Source organism: Gossypium hirsutum, chromosome A05 (genome assembly GCF_007990345.1).
Source record: "Gossypium hirsutum isolate 1008001.06 chromosome A05, Gossypium_hirsutum_v2.1, whole genome shotgun sequence".
Lineage (NCBI taxonomy): Eukaryota > Viridiplantae > Streptophyta > Magnoliopsida > Malvales > Malvaceae > Gossypium > Gossypium hirsutum.
In genome coordinates, this window is record NC_053428.1 from 102,124,028 (window position 1) to 102,143,432 (window position 19,405).

Here is a 19,405-nt window from a genome sequence, read left to right on the forward strand (position 1 = left end):
AGAGTTGTTGTCTTTTTGAAATCTTTCCAAGTGCATATCGAAAACCTTAGTTTTGCAAGTTTCGGTTGCCGAAAATTGTGGCTGTCGATGCCACATAGGCGTGTGGCAGGTCGTGTGATCGACCGTATAACTCATTCTTTGTTGATTTGGGCCACACGGGCAGGCACATGGGCATGTGTCTAGGCCGTGTGTGGCCATGTTAGTGCAGGGTTCACACGGGCAACGGACACGGGCATGTACCTGAGTCGTGTAACTCACTGTTTGTGGAAAGAGACCATACGGCTAGGGATATGAGCGTGTGGTTAGGTTGTGTATCTCACTATTTGGGGTATAAAAGCCATACGGACAGGGACACGGGTGTGTACCCAGGCCATGTGAGGCACACAGGCAAGGACAAGGGTGTGTGTCCAGGCCGTGTGACTCACTGTTTATGCTTTTAGAACCACATGAGCAAGACACACGGGCGTGTGACCAGGCGATGTGGTGTGTGATTAGGGCCCAAAATCTGTTTTCGAGGGCAAAAATGTTACCTAACACTGATACTGGCTTCTTTAATGTGTGAATGATGGAAATTGATGCTATTAGAACTGTTTAATAATCTGAGATTGATCTATGAATAACTTAGTTATAAGTAGATTATAATGCTTATTCTGTTATTGAGCTATCTTATTGATTATGAAATGAATTGAAATGAAAGAATCCATGATATTGGTATTTGTGTTTTGCATTGGCATAGGTTGGGATATTGGGAAGGAGGAAGAAATCTGTTCTGAAATCGTGGCTATGCCACCAAGAATATACATCTAATTCTGGCGCTTGCCGCATACTGAATTAGCAGCTAAGCTACGTTTCTATAAAAGAGTCAACGAACACTTTGAGGTGTATAGGGTTTGTAACACCCCTAACCCGTATCCGTCACCGGTACAAGGTTACAGAGCATTACCGGAGTTTACAGATAAATTTCATTTAATTCATGTCATTTGTTGTTCATAACTAGAACTAATCATATTGTCCCTTGAATGGATCCTCGAAGCCCAATTTAAACATTAGAATCAAGTCAGGACTAAATCGAGAACTCATAGAATTTTTTTGGGAAATTTAAAATTTTTTTCTCATAAATAGGGGTCACACGCCCATGTGAGTAAGCCGTGTGGCTCACACGGCAAGTGACATGCCCATATCTCAGGCCGTGTAGGCATTCGATGTGAGGCACACGGTTGTGTCCCTGCTCGTCTCCTTACCCATGTAACTCTCTGACTTGTGCCACACGGCCAGCCACACGCCCGTGTACTAAGTCATGTGATCAATTTAATTTTCCAAAATTAGGTGCAAGTTTTACACGGCTAAGACACACGCCCGTGTTCTAGGTTGTGTATCACACACTACTGAGACACACGCCCGTGTGCCCAACTTTGAGCATTCTGTTTCTAAATTTTAAGGTGCAGGGGACATACGGCCAAACCACATGTTCATGTGCCATGCTGTGTGTCATACGGTCAAGACACACGTTTGTGTGCCTACCCGTATGAACAAAATAAAGTCATTTACTAGCCTTATTTCTCACCCAAACTTTACCATTAACCTAACAAAACACTTACACACATATATCAACCAATTTCAAGCATTAAACCAAGCAAACATTATTAGCATGTATGATATAACATCACCTAATTACATATAGCCAAACTTACCTTTTTGTTAAGGTATATAGTTTACCTTAATTTAATCTAACCATACCATACATATATATTTTAACATGATATAACTTTATAGTAATATACCAAATAAAACATCACTAGCCATACCAATGGCTAGATTACAACCATCCATTTACAAGCCATCATTTGGCCAAGTTAACCTATACATGCCATTATACCAAAATAAGTTTACTTTTTATACCAAAACGAGTTAGTGGATAGTGTGATGATGCTCCGACTGATCTCCAACCTTTACAAGCTTTCGAGCACTATAAAATAGAAAAAAATGAAACCTAGTAAGCATTTAATTCTTAATAAGCTTGTATAACAATAATTAAACTTACCAATTACATTCATTCAAATAAGCATACAATAACATGATTCCCAACAACTTGGGAAATTTTCCTAATCACATACACTCAAACAAGTATGTTAGTCACATAATTCATATGTATAGTAAATAGCATGGATGAGCTCATCATGTTACAAATTTTCAGGGATTTCAGGAACATTCGAGATATAATTTATTTAATCTCATAGATTCCCATTTCGGGAATTTATCCGTTGAATCATTGAAATTTTGATGGATACTCAAGTAGTACACACAAGGTGTACAAAACTGTAAACCGTCAACTCATAATCAGGGGTACCCATTAGGGCACTTAATCAGGAAGCACATTCTCGAGCCACATATTAGAATTCTCAGTTAAGCCATGTAACATGACACTTATCCGGGCTAAACAGGAAACTCATAAAAGTTTTATTCAGGGAGCTCATAGAGCTTAACAGATAATTTCGAAGAGTTAATATCAGAGAGCACCGGATAAGGTAACAAGGAGTTCAAGTGAGCCATGTAAGGAAGCCCATAAGAGCTTATATCAGGACGCTCACAAAGAGCTGCGTTTGTGTCCGCAATAAATGTTGGATCACAACCGATCGAATCATGTAACAGGACGCTCACACAGAGCTATGGTAGTGCGCAACACATGCAAGATCACTACCAACCAGGACGCTCGCAGAAATTATATAACAGGATGCTCGAGAGGGCTATAACAGGATTGCTCGTCCAAGCTATATTTTGTCTGCAACATATGCAGGACGACATGTAATATGGGAAATCACATATATCCATCAAATTTCATTATTCAAACGGAGCTTATTACTTATCAAGCAATTTCAGGCATGTGATTATTTTTATACATTAATCATTTATACAATTCTCACAAATACAACATTCAACTCAAACATATAAATATACATAAATTAAGTTACACGAACTTACCTCGATACTTGTTTGTATTTAAAGTCTACTAATCCGAAACTTTTTCATTTTCTCAATCTAGCTTCGAATTTGAGTTGTCCAGATCCATATAAATGCATTTAATCATCAATTTATCACATTTCATATTCAATTGGATTCAATTTACATCCTAGGAAAAATTGCCATTTTGCCCTTATACTTTTCATAAATGACAATTTCGTCTCTAAGCTCGGAAAATAAAATCTATGCAATTTAATACTTATTCCAAGCCTAACCAAAATTTTCATATAACATTTACAGCACATGTATTTCACAAAATTCAAAAATTTTCCATAATTTTTACATCTTTACAATTTAGTCCCTAAATCATTATTTCATCAAAATTCACTTTGTAAAAGTTGTTTATCTATCAACAACCTTTCATTTTCTACCATAAATTTCACAATTTCAGCATATTCATACATGGAAAATTTTTTTTACTTTGATAAATTTGCAAATTAGTCCCCAAAATAGATTAATTAGACTATCCCGATATCAAAAATATAAAAATTACTAAAAACGGGACAAGAAAACATACCTAATTAAGCTTGATTATTTTCTTTCTCTCTCCTAGGGTTTCCATGGAATTTTTGGGGATGAAGTTGATATAAAATGATAATGTTTCTATTTAATTATTTATCATCCATTAATTTTTCCACTTTCCAATTTAGTCTTTACCTTTTCTAATTTTCCATGGATGATCCATCAAAAATACCTACTAACTTTGCTTTAATGGTCTAATTACCATATAAGGACCTCAAGTTTTGAATTCCATAGCTATTTGATACTTATAGCTACTAGAACTCAACTTTTTCATTTTATGCAATTTTATCATTTCTATAATTAAACACATAATCGGTAAAATTTTCCTATCAGAATTTTCATATATCAATCCTATTATAATACGAACCATGCAATAATATTAAAATGAATTTTCTTTCTGACTCGGATTTGTGGTCCCGAAACCACTGTTTCGATTTCACTGAAAATGGGCTGTTAGAGGGTTGGTTGGACATTAAATGTCCTTAATGGTGTGTTGGGATGGCCGAAGATGGTGTGTAGCGGGCAGGAATAAGAGTATTGCATCTGAATCTAATCGGTATCGTATATGAACTGAAATTGCATATATGTACAGATGTAATTGGTCTGCTCTGAGTCTGAACTGAATTTACTCCTGTAATGAATTGAATCTCTAAATTTGGGACTATGCTATAACGATTGTTAATTGAATATTTTATTTTATGCATTGAGTTCACAACTCATTCTGTTATTAATTGGATTTCAGGTAGTTTGCAGACTTGGACGGGTCGATGCCGTGGGAGCTCGGTCGAACTATTAACTTTCTATAAATTATTTCAGTAGGAGCCTTGTTAAACTATAGTAGGATGACCGTAGCAAATTATATAGTTAACTAATATTTGGGTTAAACTTTATGTAAACCACAGATTGGTATTATGGTGTCTTGTGTGATACTTGATTTTTGCATGTGACTCTTTAAGCTCAGGCTGGACGTCTGGGTCGGATCTAGGGTGTTACAAAATTGATCATTATAAATTGATTATCTCTTTATCTATTAGGGTACATACAAAAATACATATAAAAATTATAGCCTATATTGTTTAAGGTTATTGTGATTAAAGAAAAATATTAAGAGAGAGAAATCAATTTATTGCGATGTTTTTCTTCATCGAACCCAACGACTAACTCTAATTTCGCATTAAGTATTTTTGAAACTTCTAAAAATCATATTATTCTATAAATCCTAAAATTATTGTTTATTCAATATTAAATTTTTAGTCTACATTTAAAAAGATTTTATATATAGTATCATGGGCATACGTTAAAGAATATATGATTTTCTTATAATCTTATTAGATAATTGGTTTTCTATTAGTACGTTATGATTGAAGGTTATTTATTTTTTGACATTATTATAGCATGTTATTGATGAAGTTTGATGGTTTGTGTTTTCAATAAATAAAATGAAATTAAAAAAAAAAACAATTTCTTTAGTCCTTGCCACTAATGTGGGGGCATTATTTTATTTTATTTTTTATGATGATGATTATCATTATTATCATTATTTAATTCATTGGTAACCATTAATTATAGTATTTATATTATATATTTATTTTGAAGTTTGGCATTTATGGGATGTGTATAAATAGTTACTGGCATAATCAGAAAATTTTATACATTTTTTTTAAAATTATGTTGGAGTAAATTATCAATGTTTATATAATTAATTAATTAAATTTTTATGATGAAAAAATGATAGTTAACTCTCACTATCCATTTGAACTTCATAATTTACCAAAGGGTAAATTATTTATTCTATGAAGAGTGAAAATTATGGTGATAAATTAATATTTTAGTTAGATATATATATTGAAATGTTCAAAGACAACTTATATATTGGATGAGAATTATTTATTTGTCTGTTAAGGTTATTGGCATTTTATTTATGATGGTATATTTTATTATTTACTCAAAGAAGAACTAGGATATACTTGGATTGTTTATCTCAATTCATAAAGTAAATTTATTTTAAGAATTTATGTATTGTTTTGATTTTATGTATTATTTTGCAATTATTTCTCTTTATTCGCAAGTTTCATTAGTTACATTATTCAATGGCTTAAACTTCTTTAAATGGAGTGAACAAGTCAAGTTCAATTTAGATGTTTTGGATCTTGACTTGACACTATTAGAATATAAATCTGTTGCTATTATTGGCTCAAACAGTAAGGAAGAGATGTTATACCATAAACAGTGGAAATGATCAAACTGATTGAACCTTATATTTTTGTGAATCACTATTGCCAACAACATTAAGACCACGATTCCACAAACTAAAAGTGTGAAAGAATATTCTATGCTTGTGGAAGAACATTTATGTTATATGAATAAATCACTTGTTGGTACCTTGATAGCACAACTTACAACAATGAAGTATGATGGATTGAGGGGAATATAAGAATATATCATTGAGATGACTAATATTGTGACAAGGCTAAAGACCTTGGGGATGATAGTGGATGACTCCTTTTTAGTGTAGTTCATATTGAACTCACTACATTTGAATTATGGGCTATTTAAAATGAACTATAACACTATTAAAGATAATTGAGATGTTAACAAATTGGCAAGTAAGCTCGTTTAGGAGGAAGCAATATTAAAGAGTCAAGAAAGTGATTCCATCAACCTTATGGATTAAGGTGCTGGCAAATGACTTAAAGCAAAAACTAACAAGTTTAAGAAGAAAAACTTGTTTGTCAATGTCCCCAATGGCGAGAAAAAGAAATGAATGACATGTAAGTGTCACTTCTATAAAAAAAAAAGTAGGACACGATAAAAAAGATTGTCAAAAACACAAAGCTTGGTTGAAAAAGAAATATAACGCCCCAAAAATGTTATATTTTGGTTTTGTGAATTGTGACACAATTGGGTATTTGCTTCAGTCGTTAAGTGTTTTGGGTGTGGGTGGGAGGTCCCAAGTTCAAGCCTTACTTGGGCAAATTTTGGTATTTTTATGAATAAAGCCTCAACCTTGTTTAGTAGGCTTTTAATTAATTGGTTGTAAATATAAATCAGAATGGGCCTACTGGTTTGGTGGTTAAGTTGTGTGTTGGTTTGCTAGAGGTCTTCTGTTCAGTTCTCTGTGATGGCAGTAGTATTTTTGCTCCAATTTTTGGCTAGAGTTGTATTGAAAAGGGATTCTGAGTAGTGGACAGTTAGTGGGATAATTGTGAGAGATTTGAGGAGATAATGGAGGAAGTTATCAGAATATTACCTATTCTGAGTTTTTTTTTCAAATTTTCGGTTCCCTCTCTTTTTTATCGAAATTCTAACGGCAACTCTCCTCTTTCCCTTTCCTTGTTTGCTTTTGATCTAAATTGATACTTTTCCATTACTGTTTGTTTATTTTGCCTTTCGGGAATCTGTTTCTTGCTTTTTGTCCCTAGTTGGTAAGCAATCGTTGTGTTATGTAATTTGATTTTCAAGTTTATAATTGGAAGTTTATGTAACATGTTTTGACAGCAGAGAATTGAGTGTAAAAGGCTGCCCTAGTGCCGTTTAATAGTTAAATCGTTCGAGGCTTCGAGGTAAGCACTATGTGGACATTTTGGGTTGTTGTGGGTATGGTGTTTTCGGATTAACTTTGGTATTAACACTAATTAGGGTGTTGAGTTGATCAATATTTAGGTTCTGGAGTGTTCGGAGCTCATTTTAGCATCAAACCGTAACAGGCGTGTGCTCGAAAATACAGAAAATAAAGTTTTGGCGAAAGCCAAAAACCATTATGTTGACCACACACTTGTGTGGTAGGCTGTGTGATGGAACACGAGTGTGTGATCTACAAGCAAGGATGTGCGCACAGAACACGGCCGTATGATGGCCAGGTAGGCTATGTGCAACACACAGGCTAGACCGATTTAGGCCGTGTGGGCCAAATGGGTATGTGGGCCCACATGGGTGTGTGAAATTCTAGGCCAGGCCGTGTGATCCACACAACCAAAGCCAATTTGAGCCGTATGGGCGACACGAGTGTATGCGCCCACATGGGCGTGTGAGCCCACACGTGCAGGCCACATGGGTATGTGAGCCCATTTTTCTGAGAAGTTCTGTAAGGTTGCACAGGTCGCCTAAGTCGACTGTAGACCTACCGTAGGGTCAGTAAGCATTATTTAGACCCCTATTTATGTTATCTGATTGTATGGTGTCTAACTGAATTTGAATACCGAACTAATTGTATGATTTGATAAAATTGCATAAATGCATGACATTCTATTGCATGTTGCATTACATTGGGGTGGATTGATGATTCGTGGAGGAAATGTTTGAAAGGCTCTTAAGCCTATTATCTAGCAGCTCAGCTGCAAATTTTTGTTTATGTACCGTGTTTCGGTACAACATTATTTGGCAGTTCAGCTGTAAATTTCTATTTATGTGCCGCGTTTCGGTACAGCATGATATGTAGGGATGGGTGGGTTGATTTAATCTCCACATTGTGTGTAAGGTTGGATGGAGATGGTGTGTAGAGGCTAGTGGGTAGGATTCTGATATTCTGTTTTGCATATTATATCTGAGATGGGCCAAGACCCTAATATCTAACTAAACTTGGGTCATTTTTGAAATCCATTCCATGTGACATTATCAGATTCAGCCATAACGTCTAGGCCAGGCTTAGGGTGTTACATTTAGTGGTATCAGAGTCAGGTTCAAAACTCAGCTGTGAATTTTGGGTTCCAAAATTGATTTTTAAAGAAATTATTTCCAAATGTTTTTAAATATTCTGGTTAAGTGTGTGGTTGACAGAGTCTCCGACGTCAATCCTGTAAGTTTTCTGAAATTTGTACTGTTTATTTTGTAATACTGTAGATAGTATATTCTGAAACTGCCATAGGTAGTAAACCGTACTGAAAACACTCTAGTTAGTGTATATTGAAAACTGTAGTGAGACTGCGACTTATGAAAACAAACTTTGAACTTCTGATACTGTTATGCATAAAATATCTGTTAGTAAACAATGAAACTGTAACTGATCCATAAAATTTGTAATACAGATAAATTTGATTAGACAATGAGCGCATGAGGTATCTACGGACGTGGTATTAGAGGTTGGGGTAAAGGCCATAGAGGGGCTCGAGCTGAGTCCTATTCCATGGATAATATACCAAATTTGGACACGAGTGAAACGCCAGTATCACTTCTCGTGATCACATGGCTTGGGATGACGCATTGTTCCAGGCTGTACTCAGGATTTTGGAGAGGGTCGCTGGACCCAATGCTGGATCTGGGGGCCGAGGGTCTATTACGAACGACTCCAGTCCAATGGGGCTGAGTCCTTTAGGGGTGTCATTGGAGTCGCCTCTAACATCACCGAGTACTAGATGGAGGCTACTGAAAGAATCATGGATGACTTGGATTTTACCCCCGAACAGAAACTGAAGGCCACTGTTTTCTTGCTTCGCAATTAAGTATACTAGTGGTAGCTGGCAGTTAAGGAGGGCGCTCAGCCCAAACGGTTAACTTGGGAGTATTTTAAGACAGCATTTCAGACTAAGTATGTAGGAGCAAGTTATATTGATGATAAGAGACGTAAGTTTTTGAATCAGATGTAGGGAGATCGATCAGTGGCCGAGTATGAGGCTAAATTTTTACGACTGAGCCGCTATGCGTGAGGTATGGTGACGACTGCGTATGAGCGATGTGTTCACTTTGAGGATGGCTTCAGAGATAACTTGAGAGTTTTGATAGCTCTACAGAGGGAGCGTGATTTCTCTGTACTAATGGAAAATGTGAAGATCACAGAGGAGGTTAAGCGTGCTGAGCGCCAAAATCGCGATAGAGAGAGAGGTAAGAAAAAAAAGAATTCGGAGCCCTTGATTTAGGTGATGAGGCCTATGAAAAAGGCCACACCCGATATGCCAATTAGGGTTGGGCCCTTGTTGCACCTACTGGGATATTACCTTGTAGCCATTGTGGTAGACGCCATTTAGGCGAATGTTGGAGGATGACTGGGGCATGTTTGAGATGTGGGTCTACTGAGCACCGTATTTTAGAGTGTTCGTTGAGGGCCGATTAGATGCAAGCTTCGGGTTCTAGTACTGCACAGCAGCCGAAGGTAATTCAGCAGCCACCTAGGGGTTGTGGTCAGGCTAGAGGTGGTAACAGCATTGGCCGTGGATAAAGGGCACCGGGCATAGTTGCTAGACATACAGAGGCGAAGTAGCCTGCTCTTGTCTATGCTGCTCATCACCGAGAGGACCGAGATACTTTAGATGTCATTATGGGTACGTTTTTAATTTATAATGTACCTTATCTTACATTGATAGACATAGGCTCTACACATTCCTACATTGCTAGGACTGTATCTGAAACTTTGGGGACTCAGATGAGAGTATTGATAGTGAGGTGACTGTATTGAGTTTATTGGGACAAACTGTCCGAGTTAGTAGGCTGTATAGAGACGTCCTGTTAGAGGTCTAAGGGATAACATTTCTGGCTGAGCTTAATTTTAGGGATGGATTGGTTGGTCTAGCACCGAGTGAGTCTAGATTGTATGTCTAAGAGGGTTGTTTTAATAACCAAGGGAGATGACGAGGTAGCTATGATTGGGGAACTTTGAAATTTTTTGAGTAATGTGATTTCTGCGTTGATGGCGGAAAAGTTGGTTCGAAAAGGTTGTGAGGTATATATGTCTTACGTAAGTGTTTCCATTTCTGAGGACTACTGTAAATGATATCAGAACGGTAATGGATTTTTCAGACGTCTTTCTTGATGAACTACTGAGTTTACCTCCGAATTGAGAGGTAAAATCTAGGATTGAACTTATTCCAGGTACAGCTCCGGTGTCTATCGCCCCCTACTAAATGTCACCAAAACATCTTATCGAGCTTAAGGCTCAAATTCAGGAATTACTGAATCGTGGGTTCGTCCGCCCTAGTGTGTCTCCATGGGGGTACCAGTGCTGTTTGTGAAAAAGAAAGATAGATCCATGCGTATGTGTATTGACTACCGGTAACTATATAAGCTGCCATCAAGAATAAGTACCCCTTACCGAGGATATATGATCTGTTTGACTAGTTTCAAAGAGCTTTGATTTTCTCTAAGATTGATCTTTGATCATGGTATCATCAGTTGAGGGTTAAGGAGGCTGATGTGTATAAGACATCATTTAGGACTTGTTATGGTCACTACGAGTTTTTAGTGATGCCCTTTGGATTGATGAATGAACCATCGACATTTATAGACTTGATAAACCGAGTGTTTAGCCCTATCTAGATCAGTTTGTAGTGGTGTTCATCGATGATATCTTAGTGTACTCTAAGTATGAAGACGAGCACGATGAGCATCTGAGAGTGGTACTACAGATTCTTCGTGAGAAATAGTTGTATGCAAAATTCAGCAAGTATGAGTTTTGGCTCCGGGAAGTAACATTTTTGGGACATGTGGTTTCTGTTGAGGGGATATGAGTTGATCCTCATAAGATTGAAGCGGTATTAGATTGGAAATAGTAGAAGAATGTGTCTGAGATCCACAGTTTTCTAGGACTGATGGGTTACTATCGGTGCTTTGTAGAAGGGTTTTCCGTTATCATAGCTCCGTTGACTAAGCTTCTGCGTAAGGGAGTTCCTTTTGTGTGGATTGATTCGTTGCAAGAGAGCTTTGAGAAGCTTAAGACTGTACTGACTGAGGCCCTTGTTCTGATACAGACGGAGTCTAAAAAGGAGTTCACTATTTATAGTGATGTGTCTTACGTCGGTTTAGGTTGTGTGTTGATGCAGGAGGGAAAAGTGGTTGCATATACGTCTCGTCAGCTTAAGATTCATGAGGAAAATTACCCAACGTATGACTTGGAGTTAGCCCCCGTGGTTTTTGTACTAAAAATTTGGAGGCACTACCTGTACAGTGAGAAGTGTATCATCTACACTGATCACAAGAGCTTCAAGTACCTCCTTACTCAGAAGGAGCTAAATCTTAGGCAGCGTAGATGGATTGAGCTGCTTAAAGATTATGACTACACCATTGAGTACCATCTCGGCAAGGCCAATGCGGTGGTCGATCCACTGAGCCATAAAGCTATGACCAATTTGAGGGTAATGTTTGCTCGCCTCAGTTTATTTGATGATGGTAGTCTGCTAGCTAAGCTTCAGGTTAAGCCGACATGGATTGATCAAATTCGAGGTAAATTTTTAAGAATAAGTCTCTTGAGTTGCGGTTAAGAATGGTGACACTACCGATTTTGGTGTAAACAGTGATGGGGTACTATGTTTCCACAGTCAGATTTGTGTACCGAATGATGAGGATTTGAGACAGTCGATTCTGACGGAGGCATATAATAGCCCCTATGCTATGCATCCTGGCAGAAACAAGATACACCGAGATCTCGGTGAGTTGTACTGATGGCCAGGGCTGAAACGGGAAGTTACCGATTTTGTAGCTAGATGCTTGACATGCCAGTAGGTTAAGACTGAGCACCAATCGCCTTTAGTTTTGCTTCAGCTGATTAAGATTCCCCTTTGGAAGTGGGAATGAGTGACTATGGATTGTGTTAGTGGGTTACCCTTCACACCCACTAAGAAAGATTTAGTATGGGTCATTGTGGATCGATTGACCAAGTCCGCTCATTTCATACTGGTTCGTACTAACTACTCGTTGCAGAAGCTGGCTAAATTGTATGTGCCTAAGATAGTGAGACTGCATGGGGCACCGATTTCGATTATATCTGATAGGGATCCTCACTTCACGTTTCAGTTCTGGAAAAACCTACATGAGGCTCTGGGTTCAAGGTTGGACTTCAGTACTACTTTCTATCCCCAGATAGATGGTCAATCTGAGAGGGTGATTCAAATATTGAAGGATATGTTGAGGAGCTGTGTGATTGACTTCCGAGGCAATTGGGACGAGTATTTTTCGTTGGCAGAGTTCGCTTACAATAATAGTTATCAGTCTAGTTTACAGATGGCACCTTACAAGGTAGTTTATAGTCATAAGTGTCGCACTACTTTATGCTGGACTGAGTTGAGCGAGCGACGTGTTCTGGGTCTTGAGTTGGTCTCTGAGACAGAGGATAAAGTTAGGTTGATTCGAGATTGACTGAAAGCGACATCGAACAGGTAGAAATATTATGTAGATTTAAAGAGGCGTGAAATCAAGTATTCTGTGTGGGACTTCGTGTTTATGAAGGTCTCGCCATGAGAAAAGATTCTGAAGTTCGGTCGTAAGGGCAAGCTGAGCCCTAGATTTATTGGGCTGAAGTGAGTGGGACCAATTGCTTATCTGTTGGAGCTACCTCCAGAGTTAGACCGTATCCACGATGTGATCTATGTCTTGATGTTGAGGTGCTACCGCTCTAATCCCACGCATATTGTTCCAGTTAAAGAGATTGAGGTTCGACCAGATCTGACCTTTGAGGAGGAGCTGATTCAGATTCTGGATCGCGATGTTAAGGTTCTGATGAGGAAATCTATTAATTTAGTGAAGGTGTTGTGGCGGAATCATAGCACTGTGAAGGCCACGTGGGAGCTTGAGGATGCAAGTGTCAGCAGTATCCTCATCTGTTCTGATCAGGTAAATTTCAAGGCCAAAATTTTCTTTTAGGGGGTAGAGTTGTAACTCTCCAAAAATATTATATTTTAGTTTTGTGAATTGTGACACAATTGGGTTTCTACTTTAGTGGTTAAGTGTTCTAGGTGTGCGTGGGAGGTCTCAAGTTCAAGCCTTACTTGGGCAAATTTTGATATTTTTATGAATAAAGCCTCAACCTTGTTTAGTAGGCTTTTAATTAATTGGTTGTAAATATACATCAAAATAGACCTACTAGTCTGATGGTTAAGTGGTATGTTGGTTTGCTGGAGGTCTTGTGTTCAATTCTCTATGAACTCAAGGAGCAGTATTCTTGCTCCAATTTTCGGCTAGAGTTGTATTGAAAGAGGCTTCTGAGTAGTGGATAGTTAGTGGGATAGTGGTGAGAGATTTGAGGAGATAATGGAGGAAGTTATCAGAATATTGCTTATTTTGAGTTTTTTTTTCAAATTTTCTGTTCATTCTCCTTTTTCCCTAAATTTTTATGGCAACTCTCCTCTTTCTCTCTCCTTATTTTCTTTTGATCTAAATCGATACTTTTCCCTTGTTGTTCATTCATTTTTCTCTTCGGAAATCTGTTTCTTGCTTTCTGTCCCTAGTTGGTAAGCAATTGTTGTGTTTTGTAATTTGATTTTTAAGTTTCTAATTGGAAGTTTATGTAACATGTTTTGATAGCAGAGAATTGAGTGTAAAAGCCTGCCCTAGTGCCGTTTAATAGTTAAATCGTTCGAGGCTTCGAGGTAAGCACTATGTGGACATTTTGGGTTGTTGTAGGTACGGTGTTTTCGTATTAACTTTGGTATTAAGACTAGTTAGGGGTTGATTGGATCAATATTTAGGTTTTGAAGTGTTCGAGGTTCGTTTCAGCATCAAACTGTAACAGGTGTATACTCGAAAACACAGAAAATATGGTTTCGATGAAAGTCGAAAACCATTTTTCGATGCCACACGGGTGTGTGGTCGCCTGTGTGTAGGCCGTGTGATGGAACACGGGAGTGTGATCGACGAGCCAGGTCGTAAGCGCAGAACACGACCATGTGATGGCCAGGTAGGCCATATGTGACACACTGGCTAGACCGATTTGGGTCGTGTGGGCTACACGGGCGTGTGGAATTCTGGGCCAGGCAGTCTGATCCATACGGCCAAGGACAATTTGAGTCGTATGGGCACACAGGCGCGTGCGACCATACGGGCAGGCCACATGAGCGTGTGAGCCTATTTTTTTTAAAAGTTTTGTAAGGTTGCACAGGTCACCCAAGTCGTCTGTGGACCTATTATAGGGTCGGTAAGTATTATTTAGACCTCTATTTATGTGATCTGATTGTATGATGTCTTACTGACTGATTGTATGATTTGATAAAATTGCATAACCGCATGACATTCTATTGCATGTTGCATTGCATTGGGGTGGATTGATGATTAGTGGAAGAAGTGTCTGAAAGGCTCTTAAGCCTGGTATCTGGCATCTCATCTGCAAATTTTTGTTTATGTGTCGCGTTTCGGTACAGCATGGTGTGTAGGGATGGGTCGGTTGATTTAATCCCCACATGGTATGTAGGGTTGGACAGAGATGGTGTTTAGAGGCTGGTGGGTAGGATTCTGACATTTTGTTCTGCATATTATATCTGAGATGGGCCAAGGCCCTAATATTTAACTAAACCTGGGTCTGATTGGGCCAAGGCCCAAACTTATATTTGAGACTGTGGGGATTACATACTGAGTTTGTGAAATCTCACCCTTTCTGTTTAATCTATACAGATAATCCACAGACTTGACAGTTCGGTGCAGTGGAGGACTCGATGGTGGCCACACATATTTAGACTGTTTTAAACTCAGTTTCGGTATTTATTTCTTAATTATTTTCTGGGTTGTCTTGATGTAATTTGGGACTTTATGGACTATTGGATTTTTAAACTGTTTATGGGATTTTAGTCTAAACTTGGTTTTTAATCAAAATGAAAGTTCTCTTAAATATGAACGGTTTTCCAAAGACGAACTTTATCAAAGCTTTCGTTAAAAAGACACGATTTTTGACATAACAAAGGACATGCCTTTTACTCCGAATTAAGACAAAGATTAATTAATTGGAACGGTTTTAACCCGACAATTTCATTTTTGAAATCCATTTCATGTGACATTATCAGATTCGGCCATAACGTCTAGGCTGAGTTTAGGGTCTTACAAGAAAGGTACATTTTATGTTTTTGTATGTTTCGAATCAAACTTCGTGAAAGTTCCTAATAATACTTGGTGGTTTGATTTCGATGTTGCTACTCATATGTCCAACATGATACAAAGATTCCTTTTCAATCTAAAATGCAAGCCTAATTGAAGATTTCCTATATAGCGAACTATATGAAGGCCCTGATTGAAGGCATAGTGACTTATCATTTGGTCTTGAATGTTGGTTATCACTTAGACCTATTTCAGATTCTTTATGTACCTTTAATTTCTAAAAACCTTATATCTATTCCAAAACTTGGTGTTTTGGGGTTCAAAGTTAATTTTTGACATGGTTCTTTCATTTTATTTAAGAATAATAATATTTTAGGTTTTAGAAATATTATTGATGGTTTATATAAACTGAAATTTGATAATGTTTTTGCGGAATCCTTGTTGATCATAGGAATGTTATAATTAAGTGTAGTATGCTAAATAGAAGTTCTGCTTACTTGCAGCATAAATTTTTAGCTCATGTATCCAAAGAAAGATTAGTAAAGAATGAGATTCTAGTTAATCTTGATTTTACTAATCTTGGTGTATGTATGGATTGCATTAAAGGAAAGCAAACCAAACATACTAACAAAGATGCCACAAGAAGTATATAGCTTCTTAAGATAATACACACTGATATTTGTAGACCTTTTAATGTTCCATGTTTTATTGGAGAAAAGTATTGTAACAACCTGAAAGTTAGAAGTGTAAAAATTGCAGTTTCAAGTCCTCATTTCCGTAAAACGAGTCCGTAAATATTAAATAGGGATATTTACAGAGTTAGTTTATATATGAATAGAAATTTGACTAAGTAATTTAGCGAAAATTGTGGTTGATTAAGGCTTAGGAGCTAAATTGTAAAATTTTCATCGTTATAGATTTAAATTTTTAATTGAAATAAGGTTTGGGGACTTAAATAACAATTATCCAAAGGAATAAAATGGTTAATAAATCAATTCTATATAGTAGATAGTGGATGATGGTGATGTTGGCCATTAAAGTTAGATTAATTATAATTAAAATAATTAAAAATATTAATTAAAGAATAATCATGATTAATTAAACTAAACATCAATTAATCTAATTACAAATTGAAAAGTTAGTGGATGATGAAAAAATGTCATCTTCTCCCTTAAAACATATCGTCCATTAAAGAAGAAAAAGAGAAGAATCGCCATTGATAGTTAGCTTTCGACCATTAATTGTAAGTAAGTCCCTAAGCCATTTTATTTTGATTTTTATGGATTTTTTTATCATGGGAGCTTAATTTAGCTAGCTCGTGTAACAATTTGAAAAAATGTTGAAGTTTTTGAGAGTTTCCATAGTTGAGAAATGGATGAATTTGGTGTGAATTTGATAGAAATTAAGCTTAGATTAATAAAAGGACAGAATTGTAAGACTTAATTTTTAGTTTCGTACATTAGGGACCAAATTGATTAAAATGCACAACTAATTTCATTAGGAATATAAAATAGGAGGTGCCTAATGAGTAAATGTGAAATCAAATTTCATTTTGAAGCCTTATATCAAAGTTATGGACTAAATTGAATAAATTGAAAAATGTGTATGACTTTGAAATTGAATGTGATTTGATATGGAAGTTGATATTGTATTATTATTGAATTATTATTCGTAGCTAAAGATGTAGGAATGTTAAGATGGAAAAGAAAGGCAAGAGCCGATGTTGAGTGATGGGAGCTTTAGGTTCAAGTATTTCTTAAAGCCAAAGGACTTGAAGTTAGCATCCTAACCACCGTTTCTGACTCAACAAAGTTTGAAAAGTAACCTTTCGATTGTAAATGACATGAACATTGGGTTTAAGTCAGTTTGTATCGAAATTGGTCAAATTTAGAACTTAGTTACTTAATGTCACTTTGAAGTATCAATTTGGTATGTTATTCCTCATATGCTACTGAAATATTGTTGTTCTGGTTGTGAATGTGATGCTATATATTATTACAAGTCTTTTAAACTTGTTTCAAACTGATTCTTTTCGAAAATAGTGAGTCATATCACTATTTGAATTCATCACAATTTGGTCCTATTTTGACCTTAGGTTAGCAAAAAACCTTTTGTAAGCTTGTATAAGACTCGTAAATTATTACATATCATTTTATATACTTGTTTTACTTGTAATTAAATGTTTAATGTTGTGAATTGGATTGTGATTTGATGTAGTTGCTCCGAAAATGAATGTGACACCTTATAGTTTGAATCCGATGATCAAACTGGGTATGGGTTGTTACATTTAGTGGTATCAAAGTTGTAGATTTAGCCGATTTTCGGGCTAAATTGAGCTTAAAATTGATTCTAAAGGTGCATGACAAGTTGAGTTGAGTTTGAATCGATATTTGGATGTTGATTATGAAGTTTATCTTTTTTATAACTGAAGATGTCAAAGGAACTGAGAAGCATTGTTTATAATGATATAAATAGCAGCGATCACATTATTGAGAGTGAGAATAGGATTGGAATCAAAACATCTGGTGTTAATCTAGTTGATGCTTGACAAAATAGAGCTAATAGACCTCGACAAAAAGGTTAAGATTATGAGAATTTTCTCACACGATAGTGGAAATCCTTCATAGAATAGCAGGAGTTACTCACAAGGTTGGACAATAGCTACAGCTCGACGAGCCCCAATAAAGGAATTGCGAAAAAATGGAACAACTCAATTTAGAGGGCTAAAGTGGTCGAACCCTTTTTAGTGGAAATCTGGCTAGAATCAACTGAAAGGGTCTTACAATAGTTAGAATGTTCATCGCCAGAGTGTGTCACTTTTTCGATATCTTTCTTAAAAGAAGAAGCTTATCTATAGTGTCTAACTATCATACGTCATGTGCTGGAAAATCAAGTCACTTAGACATTTTTCTTGTCTGATTTTGAAAAGAAGTATATCAGTGAACTGTATTTAGAAGATAGAAAGCAATGATTTATTATGTTGAAGCAAGGGAATATGCTAGTAGTTGACTACGAACGAGAGTTCTTGCGACTCAAAAAATATGCTCCCGAGTTAGTGCCTATAGAAGAGAAGAGTTGTAATTAATTTCTTCAGGGATTATGAGATGAACTCTGAGTTCAGTTAGTCTCGCATAAGCTTAAAGAATTTGCTGATCTAGTTGAACGAGTGAAATTGGTTCAATAGGCCTTGTGGTTAGATAAGAAAGACGAGTTTCTCCAAACATTTGAAAATAGAGTCAAGGCAACCAGTTCACAGCCCCTACCAAAATTCTTAAAATACCTTTAAAACTCTTAGACCCTATTTTGGGGTGTCACAAACCATGTGCAAAGCATGGTTGTATGGTAGCCCGCGTGCAACATATATGACTTCTTTTAAGCAATTTTCATACCATTCATACCAAATGACTTATAATGTCATTTAACACCATTCAAACCTACTCCAAAATATGCACATTTCAAGACCAAAACATCAATTTACCTAATCATTCAAACAAGCAACCAATATGCCTTTATTGGCACCAACAATTCATTAATCTCAAACCAAATGTAAATCATATTATAACCATTGCATATCACTAGTATTACATATGGACATCTAATCCAAACTTTCCAATTTCAAAACTTTCGTAGCTACACTTTCCCATAAACTAACACCATTTAACAATTTCACAAACATAAGCATAAATATATACAAGGCTGTTATACCATAACACGCTTTAACTAGCACAAATTCATTCAACCTATGTACATGCCACAAGTAACCAACTTCAGAACATCAAAAGTCTACCAAATTGAAAGATGGTAGGTGTGTGTTTATCGTTGATTCGATCGACACATTTCGAACATCCAAAATCTACATAAAAGTAGTAACACGGTAAATATTATAAAATACTTACTAAGCTCATACAATATAAACATTTAACTTACCTTAACCACTTACAAAATACATGATTCAATGTATACCAATCTCACCTATCATGGTATCCAAAACAACATCAAATGCATAAGGCTTTAAGCTAAATCCACACATATATATAGCTTTAGATGGTAAATTTTCAAACTCAACCCAATATCTATATCATGAATTCATTTTCTAATTTATCACCTTACTCACATGCATCACTCAATTTACATCATATGC